At 38.1% G+C, this 20,705-nt stretch overlaps 1 protein-coding gene across 1 annotated transcript in view; it reads left to right on the plus strand.

The window, feature by feature from the left end:
* LOC116958331 (uncharacterized) overlaps nucleotides 1-20,705 on the plus strand; it is a 109,360-nt gene that overhangs the window by 28,312 nt on the left and 60,343 nt on the right. The gene's annotated exons all lie outside the window — the stretch shown is intronic.

Raw genomic sequence — 20,705 nt, forward strand, 5'->3', positions numbered from 1 at the left:
GTATCAGCAGTAGGAGTGTCAGCAGTAGTAGTATCAGTAGTATTAGTATCAGTAGTAGTATCAGTAGTAGTAGTATCACTAGTAGTATCACTAGTAGTAGTATCAGTAGTAGTATCACTAGTAGTATCACTAGTAGTAGTATCAGTAGTAGTATCACTAGTAGTAGTATCACTAGTAGTATCACTAGTAGTATCAGTAGTAGTAGTAGTATCAGTAGTAGTATCACTAGTAGTATCACTAGTAGTATCAGTAGTAGTATCACTAGTAGTATCACTAGTAGTAGTATCAGTAGTAGTATCACTAGTAGTATCACTAGTAGTATCACTAGTAGTATCACTAGTAGTAGTATCAGTAGTATCACTAGTAGTATCAGTAGTAGTATCACTAGTAGTAGTATCACTAGTAGTATCACTAGTAGTATCACTAGTAGTAGTATCACTAGTAGTATCACTAGTAGTATCACTAGTAGTATCACTAGTAGTAGTATCACTAGTAGTATCACTAGTAGTATCACTAGTAGTATCACTAGTAGTATCACTAGTAGTATCACTAGTAGTATCACTAGTAGTAGTATCACTAGTAGTATCACTTGTAGTATCACTAGTAGTAGTATCACTAGTAGTATCACTAGTAGTATCACTAGTAGTATCACTAATAGTATCACTAGTAGTATCAGTAGTAGTATCACTAGTAGTAGTATCACTAGTAGTATCAGTAGTAGTATCACTAGTAGTATCAGTAGTAGTATCACTAGTAGTATCAGTAGTAGTATCACTAGTAGTATCACTAGTAGTAGTATCACTAGTAGTAGTATCAGTAGTAGTATCAGTAGAAGTATCACTAGTAGTATCAGTAGTAGTATCACTAGTTGTATCACTAGTAGTATCACTAGTAGTATCACTAGTAGTATCACTAGTAGTAGTATCACTAATAGTATAAGTAGTAGTATCACTAGTAGTATCACTACTAGTATCACTAGTAGTATCACTAGTAGTATCACTAGTAGTATCACTAGTAGTATCACTAGTAGTAGTATCACTAGTAGTATCACTAGTAGTATCAGTAGTAGTATCACTAGTAGTATCACTAGTAGTAGTATCACTAGTAGTATCACTAGTAGTATCACTAGTAGTAGTATCACTAGTAGTATCACTAGTAGTATCACTAGTAGTATCAGTAGTATCACTAGTAGTATCAATAGTAGTATCACTAGTAGTATCACTAGTAGTATCAGTAGTAGTATCACTAGTAGTAGTATCACTAGTAGTATCACTAGTAGTATCAGTAGTAGTATCACTAGTAGTATCACTAGTAGTAGTATCACTAGTAGTATCACTAGTAGTATCAGTAGTAGTATCACTAGTAGTATCACTAGTATTATCACTAGTAGTATCACTAGTAGTAGTATCACTACTGGTATCACTAGTAGTATCACTAGTAGTATCACTAGTAGTATCACTACTGGTATCACTAGTAGTATCAGTAGTAGTATCACTAGTAGTATCACTAGTAGTATCAGTAGTAGTATCAGTAGTAGTATCACTAGTAGTATCACTAGTAGTATCACTAGTAGTTGTATCACTAGTAGTATCACTAGTAGTAGTAGTATCAGTAGTAGTATCACTAGTAGTATCACTAGTAGTAGTATCACTAGTAGTATCAGTAGTAGTATCACTAGTAGTATCACTAGTAGTAGTATCAGTAGTAGTATCAGTAGTAGTATCAGTAGTAGTATCACTAGTAGTATCAGTAGTAGTATCACTAGTAGTATCACTAGTAGTATCAGTAGTAGTATCAGTAGTAGTATCACTAGTAGTATCAGTAGTATCACTAGTAGTATCAATAGTAGTATCACTAGTAGTATCACTAGTAGTATCAGTAGTAGTATCACTAGTAGTATCACTAGTAGTATCACTAGTAGTATCACTAGTAGTATCAGTAGTAATAGTATCAGTAGTAGTATCACTAGTAGTAGTATCACTAGTAGTTTCACTAGTAGTAGTATCACTAGTAGTATCACTAGTAGTATCAGTAGTAGTATCACTAGTAGTATCACTAGTAGTAATATCACTAGTAGTATCACTAGTAGTATCACTAGCAGTAGTAGTATCAGTAGTAGTATCACTAGTAGTATCACTAGTAGTATCACTAGTAGAATCACTAGTAGTATCACTAGTAGTATCAGTAGTAGTATCACTAGTAGCATCACTAGTAGTATCACTAGTAGTATCACTAGTAGTATCACTAGTAGTATCAGTAGTAGTATCACTAGTAGTATCACTAGTAGTAGTATCACTAGTAGTAGTATCACTAGTAGTATCAGTAGTAGTATCACTAGTAGTATCACTAGTAGTATCAGTAGTAGTATCAGTAGTAGTATCACTAGTAGTATCAGTAGTAGTATCAGTAGTATCGGTAGTAGTATCACTAGTAGTATCAGTAGTAGTATCACTAGTAGTATCACTAGTAGTAGTATCAGTAGTAGTATCACTAGTAGTATCACTAGTAGTATCAGTAGTAGTATCACTAGTAGTATCAGTAGTAGTATCAGTAGTAGTATCAGTAGCATCACTAGTAGTATCAGTAGTAGTATCAGTAGAAGCATCACTAGTAGTATCAGTAGTAGTATCAGTAGTAGTATCACTAGTAGTATCACTAGTAGTATCAGTAGTAGTATCACTAGTAGTATCAGTAGTAGTATCACTAGTAGTATCACTAGTAGAATCAGTAGTAGTATCAGTAGTATCAGTAGTAGTATCACTAGTAGTATCACTAGTAGTAGTATAAGTAGTAGTAGTATCAGTAGTAGTATCAGTAGTATCACTAGTACTATCACTAGTAGTATCAGTAGTAGTATCAGTAGTAGTAGTATCACTAGTAGTATCAGTAGTAGTATCACTAGTAGTAGTATCACTAGTAGTAGTATCAGTAGTAGTATCAGTAGTAGTAGAAGTATGAGCAGTAGTAGTAGCAGTAGTAGTAGAATCAGCAGTAGTAGTATCAGCAGTAGTATCAGTAGTAGTAGCATCAGCAGTAGGAGTATCAGCAGTAGTAGTATCAGTAGTAGTAGTATCAGCAGTAGTAGTATCAGTAGTAGTAGTAGTATCAGCAGTAGTAGTATCAGCAGTAGTAGTATCAGCAGTAGTAGTATGAGTAGTAGGAGTATCAGCAGAAGGAGTATCAGCAGTAGGAGTATCAGTAGTAGTAGTAGTATCAGCAATAGGGGTCTCAGCAGTAGGAGTATCAGCAATAGTAGTATGAGTAGTTGAGTATCAGCAGTAGGGGTCTCAGCAGTAGTAGTATCAGTAGTAGTAGTATCAGCAGTACTAGTATCAGTAGTAGTATCAGCATTAGTAGTATCAGCAGTAGTAGTATCAGTAGTAGTAGTATCAGCAGTAGGAGTATCAGCAATAGCAGTATCAGTAGTTGAGTATCAGCAGTAGGAGTATCAGCAGTAGTAGTATCCGCAGTATGATTATCAGTAGTAGTAGTATCAGCAGTAGTAGTATCAGCAGTAGTAGTATCAGTAGTAGTAGTATCAGTAGTAGTAGTGTCAGCAGTAGGAGTATCAGCAGTAGTAGTATCAGTAGTAGTAGTAGTATCAGTAGTAGTAGTAGTATCAGTAGTATTAGTATGAGTAGTAGTATCAGCAGTAGTAGTATCAGTAGTAAGTAGTATCAGCAGTAGGAGTATCAGCAGTAGTATCAGTAGTAGTAGTAGTATCAGCAGTAGTAGTATCAGCAGTAGGAGTATCAGCAGTAGTAGTATCCGCAGTAATAGTATCAGTAGTAGTAGTATCAGCAGTAGGAGTATCAGCAGTAGTATCAGTAGTATCAGTAGTAGTATCAGCAGTAGTAGTATCAGTAGTAGTAGTATCAGCAGTAGTAGTATCAGCAGTAATAGTATCAGTAGTAGTAGTATCAGCAATAGGAGTATCAGTAGTATCAGTAGTAGTATCAGCAGTAGCAGTATCAGTAGTAGTAGTATCAGTAGTAGTATCAGCAGTAGTAATATCAGTAGTAGGAGTATCAGTAGTAGTATCAGTAGTAGTATCAGTAGTAGTAGTATCAGTAGTAGTAGTATCAGTAGTAGGAGTATCAGTAGTATCAGTATTAGTAGTATCAGTAGTAGTAGTATCAGTAGTAGTATCAGTAGTAGGAGTATCAGCAGTAGTAGTATCATTAGCAGTAGTAGCAGTAATAGTAGTATCAGTAGTAGGAGTATCAGTAGTAGTAGTGTCAGTAGTAGTAGTAGTAGTATCAGTAGTAGTATCACTAGTAGTATCACTAATAGTATCAGTAGTAGTATCAGTAGTAGTATCACAAGTAGTATCAGTAGTAGTATAACTAGTAGTATCACTAGTAGTATCACTAGTATTAGTATCAGTAGTAGTATCACTAGTAGTATCACTAGTAGTATCAGTAGTAGTATCACTAGTAGTATCAGTAGTAGTATCAGTAGTAGTATCAGTAGCATCACTAGTAGTATCAGTAGTAGTATCAGTAGTAGCATCACTAGTAGTATCAGAAGTAGTATCAGTAGTAGTATCACTAGTAGTATCACTAGTAGTATCAGTAGTAGTATCACTAGTAGTATCAGTAGTAGTATCACTAGTAGTATCACTAGTAGAATCAGTAGTAGTATCAGTAGTATCAGTAGTAGTATCACTAGTAGTATCACTAGTAGTATCACTAGTAGTATCAGTAGTAGTAGTATCAGTAGTAGTATCACTAGTACTATCACTAGTAGTATCAGTAGTAGTATCACTAGTAGTAGTATCACTAGTAGTAGTATCAGTAGTATCAGTAGTAGTATTAGTATCAGCAGTAGTAGTAGCAGTAGTAGTAGAATCAGCAGTAGTAGTATCAGCAGTAGTATCAGTAGTAGTAGTATCAGCAGTAGTAGTATCAGCAGTAGTAGTATCAGCAGTAGTAGTATCAGTAGTAGGAGTATCAGCAGTCGGAGTATCAGTAGTAGTAGTATCAGCAGTAGGGGTCTCAGCAGTAGGAGTATCAGCAATAGTAGTATCAGTAGTTGAGTATCCGCAGTAGGGGTCTCAGCAGTAGTAGTATCAGTAGTAGTAGTATCAGCAGTAGTAGTATCAGTAGTAGTAGTATCAGCATTAGTAGTATCAGCAGTAGTAGTATCAGTAGTAGTAGTATCAGCAGTAGGAGTATCAGCAATAGCAGTATCAGTAGTTGAGTATCAGCAGTAGGAGTATCAGCAGTAGGAGTATCAGCAGTAGTAGTATCCGCAGTATGATTATCAGTAGTAGTAGTATCAGCAGTAGTAGTATCAGCAGTAGTAGTATCAGTAGTAGTAGTATCAGTAGTAGTACTATCAGCAGTAGGAGTATCAGCAGTAGTAGTATCAGTAGTAGTAGTAGTATCAGTAGTAGTAGTATCAGTAGTATTAGTATGAGTAGTAGTAGTATCAGCAGTAGTAGTATCAGTAGTAAGTAGTATCAGCAGTAGGAGTATCAGCAGTAGTAGTATCAGTAGTAGTAGTATCAGCAGTAGTAGTATCAGCAGTAGGAGTATCAGCAGTAGTAGTATTCGCAGTAGTAGTATCAGTAGTAGTAGTATCAGCAGTAGGAGTATCAGCAGTAGTATCAGTAGTATCAGTAGTAGTAGTATCAGCAGTAGTAGTATCAGTAGTATCAGCAGTAGTAGTATCAGCAGTAGTATCAGTAGTAGTAGTATCAGCAGTAGGAGTATCAGTAGTATCAGTAGTAGTAGTAGTAGTATCAGCAGTAGCAGTATCAGTAGTAGTAGTATCAGTAGTAGTATCAGCAGTAGTAGTATCAATAGTAGGAGTATCAGTAGTAGTATCAGTAGTAGTATCAGTAGTAGTAGTAGTAGTATCAGTAGTAGTAGTATCAGTAGTAGGAGTATCAGTAGTAGTATCAGTATTAGTAGTATCAGTAGTTGTAGTATCAGTAGTAGTATCAGTAGTAGGAGTATCGGCAGTAGTAGTATCAGTAGCAGTAGTATCAGTAGTAGTAGTATCAGTAGTAGGAGTATCAGCAGTAGTAGTGTCAGTAGTAATAGTATCAGTAGTAGTAGTATCAGTAGTAGGAGTATCAGTAGTAGTATCAGTAGTAGGAGTATCAGTAGTAGAAGTATCAGTAGTAGTATCAGTAGTAGTAGTATCAGTAGTAGGAGTATCAGCAGTCGTAGTATCAGTAGTAGTATCAGTAGTAGCATCACTAGTAGTATCAGTAGTATCATCACTAGTAGTATCAGTAGTAGTATCAGTAGAAGTATCACTAGTAGTATCACTAGTAGTATCAGTAGTAGTATCACTAGTAGTATTACTAGTAGTATCAGTAGTAGTTTCAGTAGTATCAGTAGTAGTATCACTAGTAGTATCAGTAGTAGTATCACTAGTAGTATCACTAGTAGTAGTATCAGTAGTAGTATCAGTAGTAGTATTATCACTAGTAGTATCAGTAGTAGTATCACTAGTAGTAGTATCAGTAGTAGTAGTAGTATCAGTAGTAGTAGTATCAGTAGTAGTTGTGTCAGCAGTAGGAGTATCAGCAGTAGTAGTATCAGTAGTAGTAGTAGTATCAGTAGTAGTAGTAGTATCAGTAGTATTAGTATGAGTAGTAGTATCAGCAGTAGTAGTATCAGTAGTAAGTAGTATCAGCAGTAGGAATATCAGCAGTAGTAGTATCAGTAGTAGTAGTAGTATCAGCAGTAGTAGTATCAGCAGTAGGAGTATCAGCAGTAGTAGTATCCGCAGTAGTAGTATCAGTAGTAGTAGTATCAGCAGTAGGAGTATCAGCAGTAGTATCAGTAGTATCAGTAGTAGTAGTATCAGCAGTAGTAGTATCAGTAGTAGTAGTATCAGCAGTAGTAGTATCAGCAGTAATAGTATCAGTAGTAGTAGTATCAGCAATAGGAGTATCAGTAGTATCAGTAGTAGTAGTATCAGAAGTAGCAGTATCAGTAGTAGTAGTATCAGTAGTAGTATCAGCAGTAGTAATATCAGTAGTAGGAGTATCAGTAGTAGTATCAGTAGTAGTATCAGTAGTAGTAGTATCAGTAGTAGTAGTATCAGTAGTAGGAGTATCAGTAGTAGTATCAGTATTAGTAGTATCAGTAGTAGTAGTATCAGTAGTAGTATCAGTAGTAGGAGTATCAGCAGTAGTAGTATCAGTAGCAGTAGTAGCAGTAGTAGTAGTATCAGTAGTAGGAGTATCAGTAGTAGTAGTGTCAGTAGTAGTAGTAGTAGTATCAGTAGTAGTATCACTAGTAGTATCACTAATAGTATCAGTAGTAGTATCAGTAGTAGTATCACTAGTAGTATCAGTAGTAGTATAACTAGTAGTATCACTAGTAGTATCACTAGTATTAGTATCAGTAGTAGTATCACTAGTAGTATCACTAGTAGTATCAGTAGTAGTATCACTAGTAGTATCAGTAGTAGTATCAGTAGTAGTATCAGTAGCATCACTAGTAGTATCAGTAGTAGTATCAGTAGTAGCATCACTAGTAGTATCAGAAGTAGTATCAGTAGTAGTATCACTAGTAGTATCAGTAGTAGTATCACTAGTAGTATCAGTAGTAGTATCACTAGTAGTATCACTAGTAGAATCAGTAGTAGTATCAGTAGTATCAGTAGTAGTATCACTAGTAGTATCACTAGTAGTATCACTAGTAGTATCAGTAGTAGTAGTATCAGTAGTAGTATCAGTAGTAGTATCACTAGTACTATCACTAGTAGTATCAGTAGTAGTATCACTAGTAGTAGTATCACTAGTAGTAGTATCAGTAGTATCAGTAGTAGTATTAGTATCAGCAGTAGTAGTAGCAGTAGTAGTAGAATCAGCAGTAGTAGTATCAGCAGTAGTATCAGTAGTAGTAGTATCAGCAGTAGTAGTATCAGCAGTAGTAGTATCAGCAGTAGTAGTATCAGTAGTAGGAGTATCAGCAGTAGGAGTATCAGCAATAGTAGTATCAGTAGTTGAGTATCCGCAGTAGGGGTCTCAGCAGTAGTAGTATCAGTAGTAGTAGTATCAGCAGTAGTAGTATCAGTAGTAGTAGTATCAGCATTAGTAGTATCAGCAGTAGTAGTATCAGTAGTAGTAGTATCAGCAGTAGGAGTATCAGCAATAGCAGTATCAGTAGTTGAGTATCAGCAGTAGGAGTATCAGCAGTAGGAGTATCAGCAGTAGTAGTATCCGCAGTATGATTATCAGTAGTAGTAGTATCAGCAGTAGTAGTATCAGCAGTAGTAGTATCAGTAGTAGTAGTATCAGTAGTAGTAGTATCAGCAGTAGGAGTATCAGCAGTAGTAGTATCAGTAGTAGTAGTATCAGTAGTATTAGTATGAGTAGTAGTAGTATCAGCAGTAGTAGTATCAGTAGTAAGTAGTATCAGCAGTAGGAGTATCAGCAGTAGTAGTATCAGTAGTAGTAGTATCAGCAGTAGTAATATCAGCAGTAGGAGTATCAGCAGTAGTAGTATTCGCAGTAGTAGTATCAGTAGTAGTAGTATCAGCAGTAGGAGTATCAGCAGTAGTATCAGTAGTATCAGTAGTAGTAGTATCAGCAGTAGTAGTATCAGTAGTATCAGCAGTAGTAGTATCAGCAGTAGTATCAGTAGTAGTAGTATCAGCAGTAGGAGTATCAGTAGTAGTAGTAGTATCAGCAGTAGCAGTATCAGTAGTAGTAGTATCAGTAGTAGTATCAGCAGTAGTAGTATCAATAGTAGGAGTATCAGTAGTAGTATCAGTAGTAGTATCAGTAGTAGTAGTAGTATCAGTAGTAGTAGTAGTAGTATCAGTAGTAGGAGTATCAGTAGTAGTATCAGTATTAGTAGTATCAGTAGTTGTAGTATCAGTAGTAGTATCAGTAGTAGGAGTATCGGCAGTAGTAGTATCAGTAGCAGTAGTATCAGTAGTAGTAGTATCAGTAGTAGGAGTATCAGTAGTAGTAGTGTCAGTAGTAATAGTATCAGTAGTAGTAGTATCAGTAGTAGGAGTATCAGTAGTATCAGTAGTAGGAGTATCAGTAGTAGAAGTATCAGTAGTAGTATCAGTAGTAGTAGTATCAGTAGTAGGAGTATCAGCAGTCGTAGTATCAGTAGTAGTATCAGTAGTAGCATCACTAGTAGTATCAGTAGTATCATCACTAGTAGTATCAGTAGTAGTATCAGTAGAAGTATCACTAGTAGTATCACTAGTAGTATCAGTAGTAGTATCACTAGTAGTATTACTAGTAGTATCAGTAGTAGTTTCAGTAGTATCAGTAGTAGTATCACTAGTAGTATCAGTAGTAGTATCACTAGTAGTATCACTAGTAGTAGTATCAGTAGTAGTATCAGTAGTAGTATTATCACTAGTAGTATCAGTAGTAGTATCACTAGTAGTATCAGTAGTAGTATCACTAGTAGTATCACTAGTAGTAGTATCAGTAGTAGTATCAGTAGTAGTATTATCACTAGTAGTATCAGTAGTAGTATCACTAGTAGTAGTATCAGTAGTAGTAGTAGTATCAGTAGTAGTAGTATCAGTAGTAGTAGTATCAGCAGTAGTAGTATCAGCAGTAGTAGTATCAGTAGTAGTATCAGCAGTAGGAGTATCAGCAGTAGGAGTATCAGTAGTAGTAGTATCAGCAGTAGTAGTATCAGCAGTAGTAGTATCAGCAATAGTAGTATCAGCAGTTGTAGTATCAGTAGTAGGAGTATCAGCAGTAGGAGTATCAGCAGTAGGAGTATCAGTAGTAGTAGTATCAGCAGTAGGAGTATCAGCAGTAGGAGTATCAGCAGTAGGATTATCAGTAGTAGTATCAGCAGCAGGGGTATCAGCAGTAGTAGTATCAGTAGTAGTAGTATCAGCAGTAGTAGTATCAGTAGTAGTAGTAGTATCAGCATTAGTAGTATCAGCAGTAGTAGTATCACTAGTAGTAGTATCAGCAGTAGGAGTATCAGCAGTAGTATCAGTAGTAGGAGTATCAGCAGTAGGAGTATCAGCAGTTGGAGTATCAGCAGTAGTATCAGTAGTATCAGTAGTAGTAGTATCAGCAGTAGTAGTATCAGTAGTATCAGCAGTAGTAGTATCAGCAGTAGTAGTATCAGCAGTAGTAGTATCAGTAGTAGTAGTATCAGCAGTAGGAGTATCAGTAGTAGTAGTATCAGCAGTAGCAGTAGTAGTATCAGCAGTAGTATCAGCAGTAGTAGTATCAATAGTAGGAGTATCAGTAGTAGTATCAGTAGTAGTATCAGTAGTAGTAGTTTCAGTAGTAGGAGTATCAGTAGTAGTATCAGTATTAGTAGTATCAGTAGTAGTAGTATCAGTAGTAGTATCAGTAGTAGGAGTATCGGCAGTAGTAGTATCAGTAGCAGTAGTATCAGTAGTAGTAGTATCAGTAGTAGGAGTATCAGTAGTAGTAGTGTCAGTAGTAATAGTATCAGTAGTAGTAGTAGTATCAGTAGTAGGAGTATCAGTAGTAGTATCAGTAGTAGGAGTATCAGTAGTAGAAGTATCAGTAGTAGTATCAGTAGTAGTATCAGTAGTAGGAGTATCAGCAGTAGTAGTATCAGTAGTAGTATCAGTAGTAGCATCACTAGTAGTATCAGTAGTATCATCACTAGTAGTATCAGTAGTAGTATCAGTAGAAGTATCACTAGTAGTATCACTAGTAGTATCAGTAGTAATATCACTAGTAGTATTACTAGTAGTATCAGTAGTAGTTTCAGTAGTATCAGTAGTAGTATCACTAGTAGTATCAGTAGTAGTATCACTAGTAGTATCACTAGTAGTATCACTAGTAGTAGTATCAGTAGTAGTATCAGTAGGAGTATTATCACTAGTAGTATCAGTAGTAGTATCACTAGTAGTAGTATCAGTAGTAGTAGTATCAGTAGTAGTAGTATCAGCAGTAGTAGTAGCAGTAGTAGTAGTATCAGCAGTAGTAGTATCAGCAGTAGTAGTATCAGTAGTAGTATCAGCAGTAGGAGTATCAGCAGTAGGAGTATCAGCAGTAGTAGTATCAGTAGTAGTAGTATCAGCAGTAGTAGTATCAGCAGTAGTAGTATCAGCAATAGTAGTATCAGCAGTTGTAGTATCAGTAGTAGGAGTATCAGCAGTAGGAGTATCAGCAGTAGGAGTATCAGTAGTAGTAGTAGTATCAGCAGTAGGAGTATCAGCAGTAGGAGTATCAGCAGTAGGAGTATCAGTAGTAGTATCAGCAGTAGGATTATCAGCAGTAGGAGTATCAGTAGTAGTATCAGCAGCAGGGGTATCAGCAGTAGTAGTATCAGTAGTAGGAGTATCAGCAGTAGGAGTATCAGCAGTTGGAGTATCAGCAGTAGTAGTATCCGCAGTAGTATTATCAGTAGTAGTAGTATCAGCAGTAGTAGTATCAGCAGTAGTAGTATCAGTAGTAGTAGTATCAGTAGTAGTATCAGCAGTAGGAGTATCAGCAGTAGTAGTATCAGTAGTAGTAGTATCAGTAGTAGTATCAGTAGTATTAGTATCAATAGTAGTAGTATCAGCAGTAGTATCAGTAGTAGTAGTAGTATCAGCAGTAGGAGTATCAGCAGTAGTAGTATCAGTAGTAGTAGTATCAGCAGTAGTAGTATCAGCAGTAGGAGTATCAGCAGTAGTAGTATCCGCAGTAGTAGTATCAGTAGGACTAGTATCAGCAGTAGGAGTATCAGTAGTAGTATCAGCAGTAGTAGTATCAGCAGTAGTAGTATCAGTAGTAGTAGTAGTATCAGCAGTAGGAGTACCAGTTGTATCAGTAGTAGTAGGACCAGAAGTAGCAGTATCAGTAGTAGTATTATCAGCAGTAGTAGTATCAGCAGTAGGAGTAACAGTAGTAGTAGTATCAGTAGTAGTATCAGCAGTAGTAGTATCAGTAGTAGGAGTATCAGTAGTAGTATCAGTAGTAGTATCAGTAGTAGGAGTATCAGTAGTAGGAGTATCAGTAGTAGTATCAGTATTAGTAGTATCAGTAGTAGTAGTATCTGTAGTAGTAGTAGTATCAGTAGTAGGAGTATCAGCAGTAGTAGTATCAGTAGTAGGAGTATCAGTAGTAGTAGTATCAGTAGTAGTATCAGTAGTAGTAGTATCAGTAGTAGGAGTATCAGTAGTAGTATTAGTAGTAGTAGTAGTATCAGTAGTAGGAGTATCAGTAGTAGTATCAGTAGTAGGAGTATCAGTAGTAGAAGTATCAGTAGTAGTATCAGTAGTAGTATCAGTAGTAGGAGTATCAGCAGTAGTAGTATCATTAGTAGTAGTATCAGTAGTTGGAGTATCAGCAGAAGTAGTATCAGTAGTAGTAGTATCAGTAGTAGTAGTATCAGTAGTAGTATCAGTAGTAGTAGTATCAGTAGTAGTAGTATCAGTAGTAGGAGTATCAGTAGTAGTATCAGTAGTAGTAGTATCAGTAGTAGGAGTATCAGCAGTAGTAGTATCAGCAGTAGTAGTATCAGTAGTAGTAGTATCAGCAGTAGGAGTATCAGCAGTAATAGTATCAGTAGTAGCAGTAGTATCAGCAGTATGAGTATCAGCAGTAGCAGTATCAGTAGTATTAGTATCAGTAGTAGTAGTATCAGCAGTAGTAGTATCAGCAGTAGTACTATCAGTAGTAGGAGTGTCAGCAGTAGGAGTATCAGCAGTAGGAGTATCAGCAGTAGTAGTATCAGCAGTTGTAGTATCAGCAGTAGGAGCATCAGCAGTAGTAGTATTGGCAGTAGTAGTATCAGCAGTAGGAGTATCAGTAGTAGTAGTATCAGCAGTGGTAGTATCAGCAGTAGGAGTATCAGCAGTAGGAGTATCAGCAGTAGTATCAGTAGTAGTAGGAGTATCAGCAGTAGGAGTATCAGCAGTAGGAGTATCAGCAGTAGGAGTATCAGCAGTAGTAGTATCAGCAGGAGTAGTATTAGCAGTAGTATCAGCAGTAGAAGTATCAGCAGTAGGAGTATCAGCAGTAGTAGTATCAGTAGTAGTATCAGTAGTAGTAGTATCAGTAGTAGTAGTATCAGTAGTAGTAGTATCAGTAGTAGGAGTATCAGTAGTAGTAGTATCAGTAGTAGTATCAGTAGTAGGAGTATCAGCAGTAATAGTATCAGTAGTAGTAGTAGTATCAGCAGTATGAGTATCAGCAATAGTAATATCAATAGTATTAGTATCAGTAGTAGTAGTATCAGCAGTAGTAGTATCAGCAGTAGTACTATCAGTAGTAGGAGTGTCAGCAGTAGGAGTATCAGCAGTAGGAGTATCAGCAGTAGTAGTATCAGCAGTTGTAGTATCAGCAGTAGGAGTCTCAGTAGTAGTAGTATCAGCAGTGGTAGTATCAGCAGTAGGAGTATCAGCAGTAGGAGTATCAGCAGTAGGAGTGTCAGCAGTATTAGTATCAGTAGTAGTAGTATCAGTAGTAGTAGGAGTATCAGCAGTAGGAGTATCAGCAGTAGGAGTATCAGCAGTAGGAGTATCAGCAATAGTAGTATCAGCAGGAGTAGTATTAGCAGTAGTATCAGCAGTAGTAGTATCAGCAGTAGGAGTATCAGCAGTAGGAGTATCAGCAGTAGTATCAGCAGTAGTAGTTACAGCAGTAGGAGTATCGGCAGTAGGAGTGTCAGCACTAGTAGTATCAGCAGTAGTAGTATCAGCAGTAGGAGTATCAGCAGTAGGAGTATCAGCAATAGGAGTATCAGCAGTAGTAGTATCAGCAGTACGAGTATCAGCAGTAGTAGTATCAGCAGTAGGAGTGTCAGCAGTAGGAGTATCAACAGTAGTAGTATCAGCAGTACGAGTATCAGCAGTAGTAGTATCAGCAGTAGGAGTGTCAGCAGTAGGAGTATCAGCAGTAGTAGTATCAACAGTAGGAGTGTCAGCAGTAGGAGTGTCAGCAGTAGGAGTATCAGCAGTAGGACTGTCAGCAGTAGGAGTGTCAGCAGAAGTAGTATCAGCAGTAGGAGTATCAGCAGTAGGAGTATCAGTAGTAGTAGGAGTATCAGCAGTAGTAGTATCCGTAGTTGGAGTGTCAGCAGTAGGAGTATCAGCAGTAGTAGTATCAGCAGTAGGAGTATCAGCAGTAGTAGTATCAGCAGTAGGAGTGTCAGCAGTAGTAGTAGTATCAGCAGTAGGAGTATCAGCAGTAGGAGTATCAGCAGTAGGAGTATCAGCAGTAGGAGTATCAGTAGTAGTAGTATCAGCAGTAGTATCTGCAGTAGGAGTGTCAGCAGTAGGAGTATCAGCAGTAGTAGTATCAGCAGTAGTAGTATCAGCAGTAGGAGTATCAGCAGTAGGAGTATCAGTAGTAGTATCAGCATTAGTAGTATCAGCAGTAGGAGTATCAGCAGTAGGAGTGTCAGCAGTAGGAGTATCAGCAGTAGGAGTATCAGCAGTAGGAGTATCAGCAGTAGGAGTATCAGCAGTAGGTGTATCAGCAGTAGGAGTATCAGTAGTAGTAGTATCAGCAGTAGTAGTATCAGCAGTAGGAGTGTCAGCAGTAGGAGTATCAGCAGTAGGAGTATCAGCAGTAGGAGTATCAACAGTAGTAGTATCAGCAGTACGAGTATCAGCAGTAGTAGTATCAGCAGTAGGAGTGTCAGCAGTAGGAGTATCAGCAGTAGTAGTATCAACAGTAGGAGTGTCAGCAGTAGGAGTGTCAGCAGTAGGAGTATCAGCAGTAGGAGTGTCAGCAGTAGGAGTGTCAGCAGAAGTAGTATCAGCAGTAGGAGTATCAGCAGTAGTAGTATCAGCAGTAGTAGTATCAGTAGTTGGAGTGTCAGCAGTAGGAGTATCAGCAGTAGTAGTATCAGCAGTAGGAGTATCAGCAGTAGGAGTGTCAGCAGTAGTAGTATCAGCAGTAGGAGTATCAGCAGTAGTAGTATCAGCAGTAGGAGTGTCAGCAGTAGTAGTAGTATCAGCAGTAGGAGTATCAGCAGTAGTAGTATCAGCAGTAGGAGTGTCAGCAGTAGGAGTATCAGCAGTAGTAGTATCAGCAGTAGTAGTATCAGCAGTAGGAGTATCAGCAGTAGGAGTATCAGCAGTAGGAGTGTCAGCAGTAGGAGTATCAGCAGTAGGAGTATCAGCAGTAGGAGTATCAGTAGTAGTATCAGCAGTAGTATCTGCAGTAGGAGTGTCAGCAGTAGGAGTATCAGCAGTAGTAGTATCAGCAGTAGTAGTATCAGCAGTAGGAGTATCAGCAGTAGGAGTATCAGTAGTAGTATCAGCATTAGTAGTATCAGCAGTAGGAGTATCAGCAGTAGGAGTGTCAGCAGTAGGAGTATCAGCAGTAGGTGTATCAGCAGTAGGAGTATCAGTAGTAGTAGTATCAGCAGTAGTAGTATCAGCAGTAGGAGTGTCAGCAGTAGGAGTATCAGCAGTAGGAGTATCAGCAGTAGGAGTATCAGCAGTAGGAGTATCAGCAGTAGGAGTGTCAGCGGTAGGCGTATCAGAAATAGTAGTATCAGTAGTTGAGTATCAGCAGTAGGGGTCTCAGCAGTAGTAGTATCAGTAGTAGTGGTATCAGCAGTAGTAGTATCAGTAGTAGTAGTATCAGCATTAGTAGTATCAGCAGTACTAGTATCAGTAGTAGTAGTATCAGCAGTAGGAGTATCAGCAGTAGGAGTATCAGTAGTAGTAGTATCAGCATTAGTAGTATCAGCAGTAGGAGTATCAGCAGTAGGAGTGTCAGCAGTAGGAGTATCAGCAGTAGGAGTATCAGCAGTAGGAGTATCAGCAGTAGGTGTATCAGCAGTAGGAGTATCAGTAGTAGTAGTATCAGCAGTAGTAGTATCAGCAGTAGGAGTGTCAGCAGTAGGAGTATCAGCAGTAGGAGTATCAGCAGTAGGAGTATCAGCAGTAGGAGTATCAGCAGTAGGAGTGTCAGCGGTAGGCGTATCAGAAATAGTAGTATCAGTAGTTGAGTATCAGCAGTAGGGGTCTCAGCAGTAGTAGTATCAGTAGTAGTGGTAACAGCAGTAGTATCAGTAGTAGTAGTATCAGCATTAGTAGTATCAGCAGTAGTAGTATCAGTAGTAGTAGTATCAGCAGTAGGAGTATCAGCAATAGTAGTATCAGTAGTTTAGTATCAGCAGTAGGAGTATCAGCAGTAGGAGTATCAGCAGTAGTAGTATCCACAGTATGATTATCAGTAGTAGTAGTATCAGCAGTAGTAGTATCAGCAGTAGTAGTATCAGTAGTAGTAGTATCAGCAGTAGTAGTATCAGCAGTAGTAGTATCAGTAGTAAGTAGTATCAGCAGTAGGAGTATCAGCAGTAGTAGTATCAGTAGTAGTATCAGCAGTAGTAAGTTCAGCAGTAGGAGTATCAGCAGTAGTAGTATCCGCAGTAGTAGTTTCAGTAGTAGTAGTATCAGCAGTAGGAGTATCAGCAGTAGTATCAGTAGTATCAGTAGTAGTAGTATCAACAGTAGTAGTATCAGTAGTAGCAGTATCAGCAATAGTAGTATCAGCAGTAATAGTATCAGTAGTAGTAGTATCAGCAGTAGGAGTATCAGTAGTAGTACTATCAGCAGTAGCAGTATCAGTAGTAGTAGTATCAGTAGTAGTATCAGCAGTAGTATCAGTAGTAGGAGTATCAGTAGTAGTATCAGTATTAGTAGTATCAGTAGTAGTATCAGTAGTAGTATCAGTAGTAGTAGTATCAGTAGTAGTAGTATCAGTAGTAGGAGTATCAGTAGTAGTGTCAGTAGTAGTATCAGTAGTAGTAGTATCAGTAGTAGGAGTATCAGTAGTAGTATCAGTAGTAGGAGTATCAGTAGTAGAAGTATCAGTAGTAGTATCAGTAGTAGTAGTATCAGTAGTAGGAGTATCAGCAGTAGTAGTATCAGTAGTAGTATCAGTAGTAGCATCACTAGTAGTATCACTAGTGGTATCAGTAGTAGTATCACTAGTAGTATCACTAGTAGTATCAGTAGTATCAGTAGTATCAGTAGTAGTATCACTAGTAGTATCACTAGTAGTATCAGTAGTAGTATCACTAGTAGTATCACTAGTAGTAGTATCAGTAGTAGTATCACTAGTAGTATCACAAGTAGTAGTATCAGTAGTAGTAGTATCAGTAGTAGTATCAGTAGTAGGAGTATCAGCAGTAGTAGTATCAGTAGTAGTAGTATCAGCAGTAGTAGTATCAGTAGTAGTAGTATCAGTAGTAGGAGTATCAGTAGTAGTAGTGTCAGTAGTAGTATCAGTAGTAGTGTAGTATCAGTAGTAGGAGTATCAGTAGTAGTTTCAGTAGTAGGAGTATCAGTAGAACAAGTATCAGTAGTAGTATCAGTAGTAGTAGTATCAGTAGTAGGAGTATCAGCAGTAGTAGTATCAGTAGTAGTATCAGTAGTAGCATCACTAGTAGTATCAGTAGTAGTATCAGTAGTAGTATCACTAGTAGTATCAGTAGTAGTATCACTAGTAGTATCACTAGTAGTATCAGTAGTAGTATCAGTAGTATCAGTAGTAGTATCACTAGTAGTATCACTAGTAGTATCAGTAGTAGTATCACTAGTAGTATCACTAGTAGTAGTATCAATAGTAGTATCAGTAGTAGTAGTATCAGTAGTAGTAGTATCAGTAGTAGGAGTATCAGTAGTATCAGTAGTAGTAGTATCAGTAGTAGGAGTATCAGCAGTAGTAGTATCAGCAGTAGTAGTATCAGTAGTAGTAGTATCAGCAGTAGGAGTATCAGCAGTAATAGTATCAGTAGTAGCAGTAGTATCAGCAGTATGAGTATCAGCAGTAGTAGTATCAGTAGTATTAGTATCAGTAGTAGTAGTATCAGCAGTAGTAGTATCAGCAGTAGTACTATCAGTAGTAGGAGTGTCAGCAGTAGGAGTATCAGCAGTAGGAGTATCAGCAGTAGTAGTATCAGCAGTTGTAGTATCAGCAGTAGGAGCATCAGCAGTAGTAGTATTGGCAGTAGTAGTATCAGCAGTAGGAGTATCAGTAGTAGTAGTATCAGCAGTGGTAGTATCAGCAGTAGGAGTATCAGCAGTAGGAGTATCAGCAGTAGTATCAGTAGTAGTAGGAGTATCAGCAGTAGGAGTATCAGCAGTAGGAGTATCAGCAGTAGGAGTATCAGCAGTAGTAGTATCAGCAGTAGTATTAGCAGTAGTATCAGCAGTAGAAGCATCAGCAGTAGGAGTATCAGCAGTAGTAGTATCAGTAGTAGTATCAGTAGTAGTAGTAGTATCAGTAGTAGTAGCATCAGTAGTAGTAGTATCAGTAGTAGGAGTATCAGTAGTAGTAGTATCAGTAGTAGTATCAGTAGTAGGAGTATCAGCAGTAATAGTATCAGTAGTAGTAGTAGTATCAGCAGTATGAGTATCAGCAATAGTAATATCAATAGTATTAGTATCAGTAGTAGTAGTATCAGCAGTAGTAGTATCAGCAGTAGTACTATCAGTAGTAGGAGTGTCAGCAGTAGGAGTATCAGCAGTAGGAGTATCAGCAGTAGTAGTATCAGCAGTTGTAGTATCAGCAGTAGGAGCATCAGCAGTAGTAGTATTGGCAGTAGTAGTATCAGCAGTAGGAGTATCAGTAGTAGTAGTATCAGCAGTGGTAGTATCAGCAGTAGGAGTATCAGCAGTAGGAGTATCAGCAGAAGGAGTATCAGCAGTATTAGTATCAGTAGTAGTAGTATCAGTAGTAGTAGGAGTATCAGCAGTAGGAGTATCAGCAGTAGGAGTATCAGCAGTAGGAGTATCAGCAGGAGTAGTATTAGCAGTAGTATCAGCAGTACGAGTATCAGCAGTAGGAGTATCAGCAGTAGGAGTATCAGCAGTAGTAGTATCAGCAGTAGTAGTTACAGCAGTAGGAGTATCGGCAGTAGGAGTGTCAGCACTAGTAGTATCAGCAGTAGTAGTATCAGCAGTAGGAGTATCAGCAGTAGTAGTATCAGCAGTACGAGTATCAGCAGTAGTAGTATCAGCAGTAGGAGTGTCAGCAGTAGGAGTATCAACAGTAGTAGTATCAGCAGTACGAGTATCAGCAGTAGTAGTATCAGCAGTAGGAGTGTCAGCAGTAGGAGTATCAGCAGTAGTAGTATCAACAGTAGGAGTGTCAGCAGTAGGAGTGTCAGCAGTAGGAGTATCAGCAGTAGGAGTGTCAGCAATAGGAGTGTCAGCAGAAGTAGTATCAGCAGTAGGAGTATCAGCAGTAGTAGTATCAGCAGTAGTAGTATCAGTAGTTGGAGTGTCAGCAGTAGGAGTATCAGCAGTAGTAGTATCAGCAGTAGGAGTATCAGCAGTAGTATCAGCAGTAGGAGTGTCAGCAGTAGTAGTATCAGCAGTAGGAGTATCAGCAGTAGTAGTATCAGCAGTAGGAGTATCAGCAGTAGGAGTGTCAGCAGTAGGAGTATCAGCAGTAGGAGTATCAGCAGTAGGAGTATCAGTAGTAGTAGTATCAGCAGTAGTAGTATCTGCAGTAGGAGTGTCAGCAGTAGGAGTATCAGCAGTAGTAGTATCAGCAGTAGTAGTATCAGCAGTAGGAGTATCAGCAGTAGGAGTATCAGTAGTAGTAGTATCAGCATTAGTAGTATCAGCAGTAGGAGTATCAGCAGTAGGAGTGTCAGCAGTAGGAGTATCAGCAGTAGGAGTATCAGCAGTAGGAGTATCAGCAGTAGGAGTATCAGCAGTAGGTGTATCAGCAGTAGGAGTATCAGTAGTAGTAGTATCAGCAGTAGTAGTATCAGCAGTAGGAGTGTCAGCAGTAGGAGTATCAGCAGTAGGAGTATCAGCAGTAGGAGTATCAGCAGTAGGAGTGTCAGCGGTAGGCGTATCAGAAATAGTAGTATCAGTAGTTGAGTATCAGCAGTAGGGGTCTCAGCAGTAGTAGTATCAGTAGTAGTGGTATCAGCAGTAGTAGTATCAGTAGTAGTAGTATCAGCATTAGTAGTATCAGCAGTAGTAGTATCAGTAGTAGTAGTATCAGCAGTAGGAGTATCAGCAATAGTAGTATCAGTAGTTTAGTATCAGCAGTAGGAGTATCAGCAGTAGGAGTATCAGCAGTAGTAGTATCCACAGTATGATTATCAGTAGTAGTAGTATCAGCAGTAGTAGTATCAGCAGTAGTAGTATCAGTAGTAGTAGTATCAGCAGTAGTAGTATCAGCAGTAGTAGTATCAGTAGTAAGTAGTATCAGCAGTAGGAGTATCAGCAGTAGTAGTATCAGTAGTAGTATCAGCAGTAGTAAGTTCAGCAGTAGGAGTATCAGCAGTAGTAGTATCCGCAGTAGTAGTTTCAGTAGTAGTAGTATCAGCAGTAGGAGTATCAGCAGTAGTATCAGTAGTATCAGTAGTAGTAGTATCAGCAGTAGTAGTATCAGTAGTAGCAGTATCAGCAATAGTAGTATCAGCAGTAGGAGTATCAGTAGTAGTACTATCAGCAGTAGCAGTATCAGTAGTAGTAGTATCAGTAGTAGTATCAGCAGTAGTATCAGTAGTAGGAGTATCAGTAGTAGTATCAGTATTAGTAGTATCAGTAGTAGTATCAGTAGTAGTAGTATCAGTAGTAGTAGTATCAGTAGTAGTAGTAGTATCAGTAGTAGGAGTATCAGTAGTAGTGTCAGTAGTAGTATCAGTAGTAGTAGTATCAGTAGTAGGAGTATCAGTAGTAGTATCAGTAGTAGGAGTATCAGTAGTAGAAGTATCAGTAGTAGTATCAGTAGTAGTAGTATCAGTAGTAGGAGTATCAGCAGTAGTAGTATCAGTAGTAGTATCAGTAGTAGC

The sequence above is a fragment of the Petromyzon marinus genome (assembly GCF_048934315.1).
Source record: "Petromyzon marinus isolate PM22_M1 ecotype Great Lakes invasive population chromosome 76 unlocalized genomic scaffold, UKy_Petmar_22M1.pri1.0 chr76_unloc.2, whole genome shotgun sequence".
In the NCBI taxonomy this organism is placed as follows: domain Eukaryota; kingdom Metazoa; phylum Chordata; class Hyperoartia; order Petromyzontiformes; family Petromyzontidae; genus Petromyzon; species Petromyzon marinus.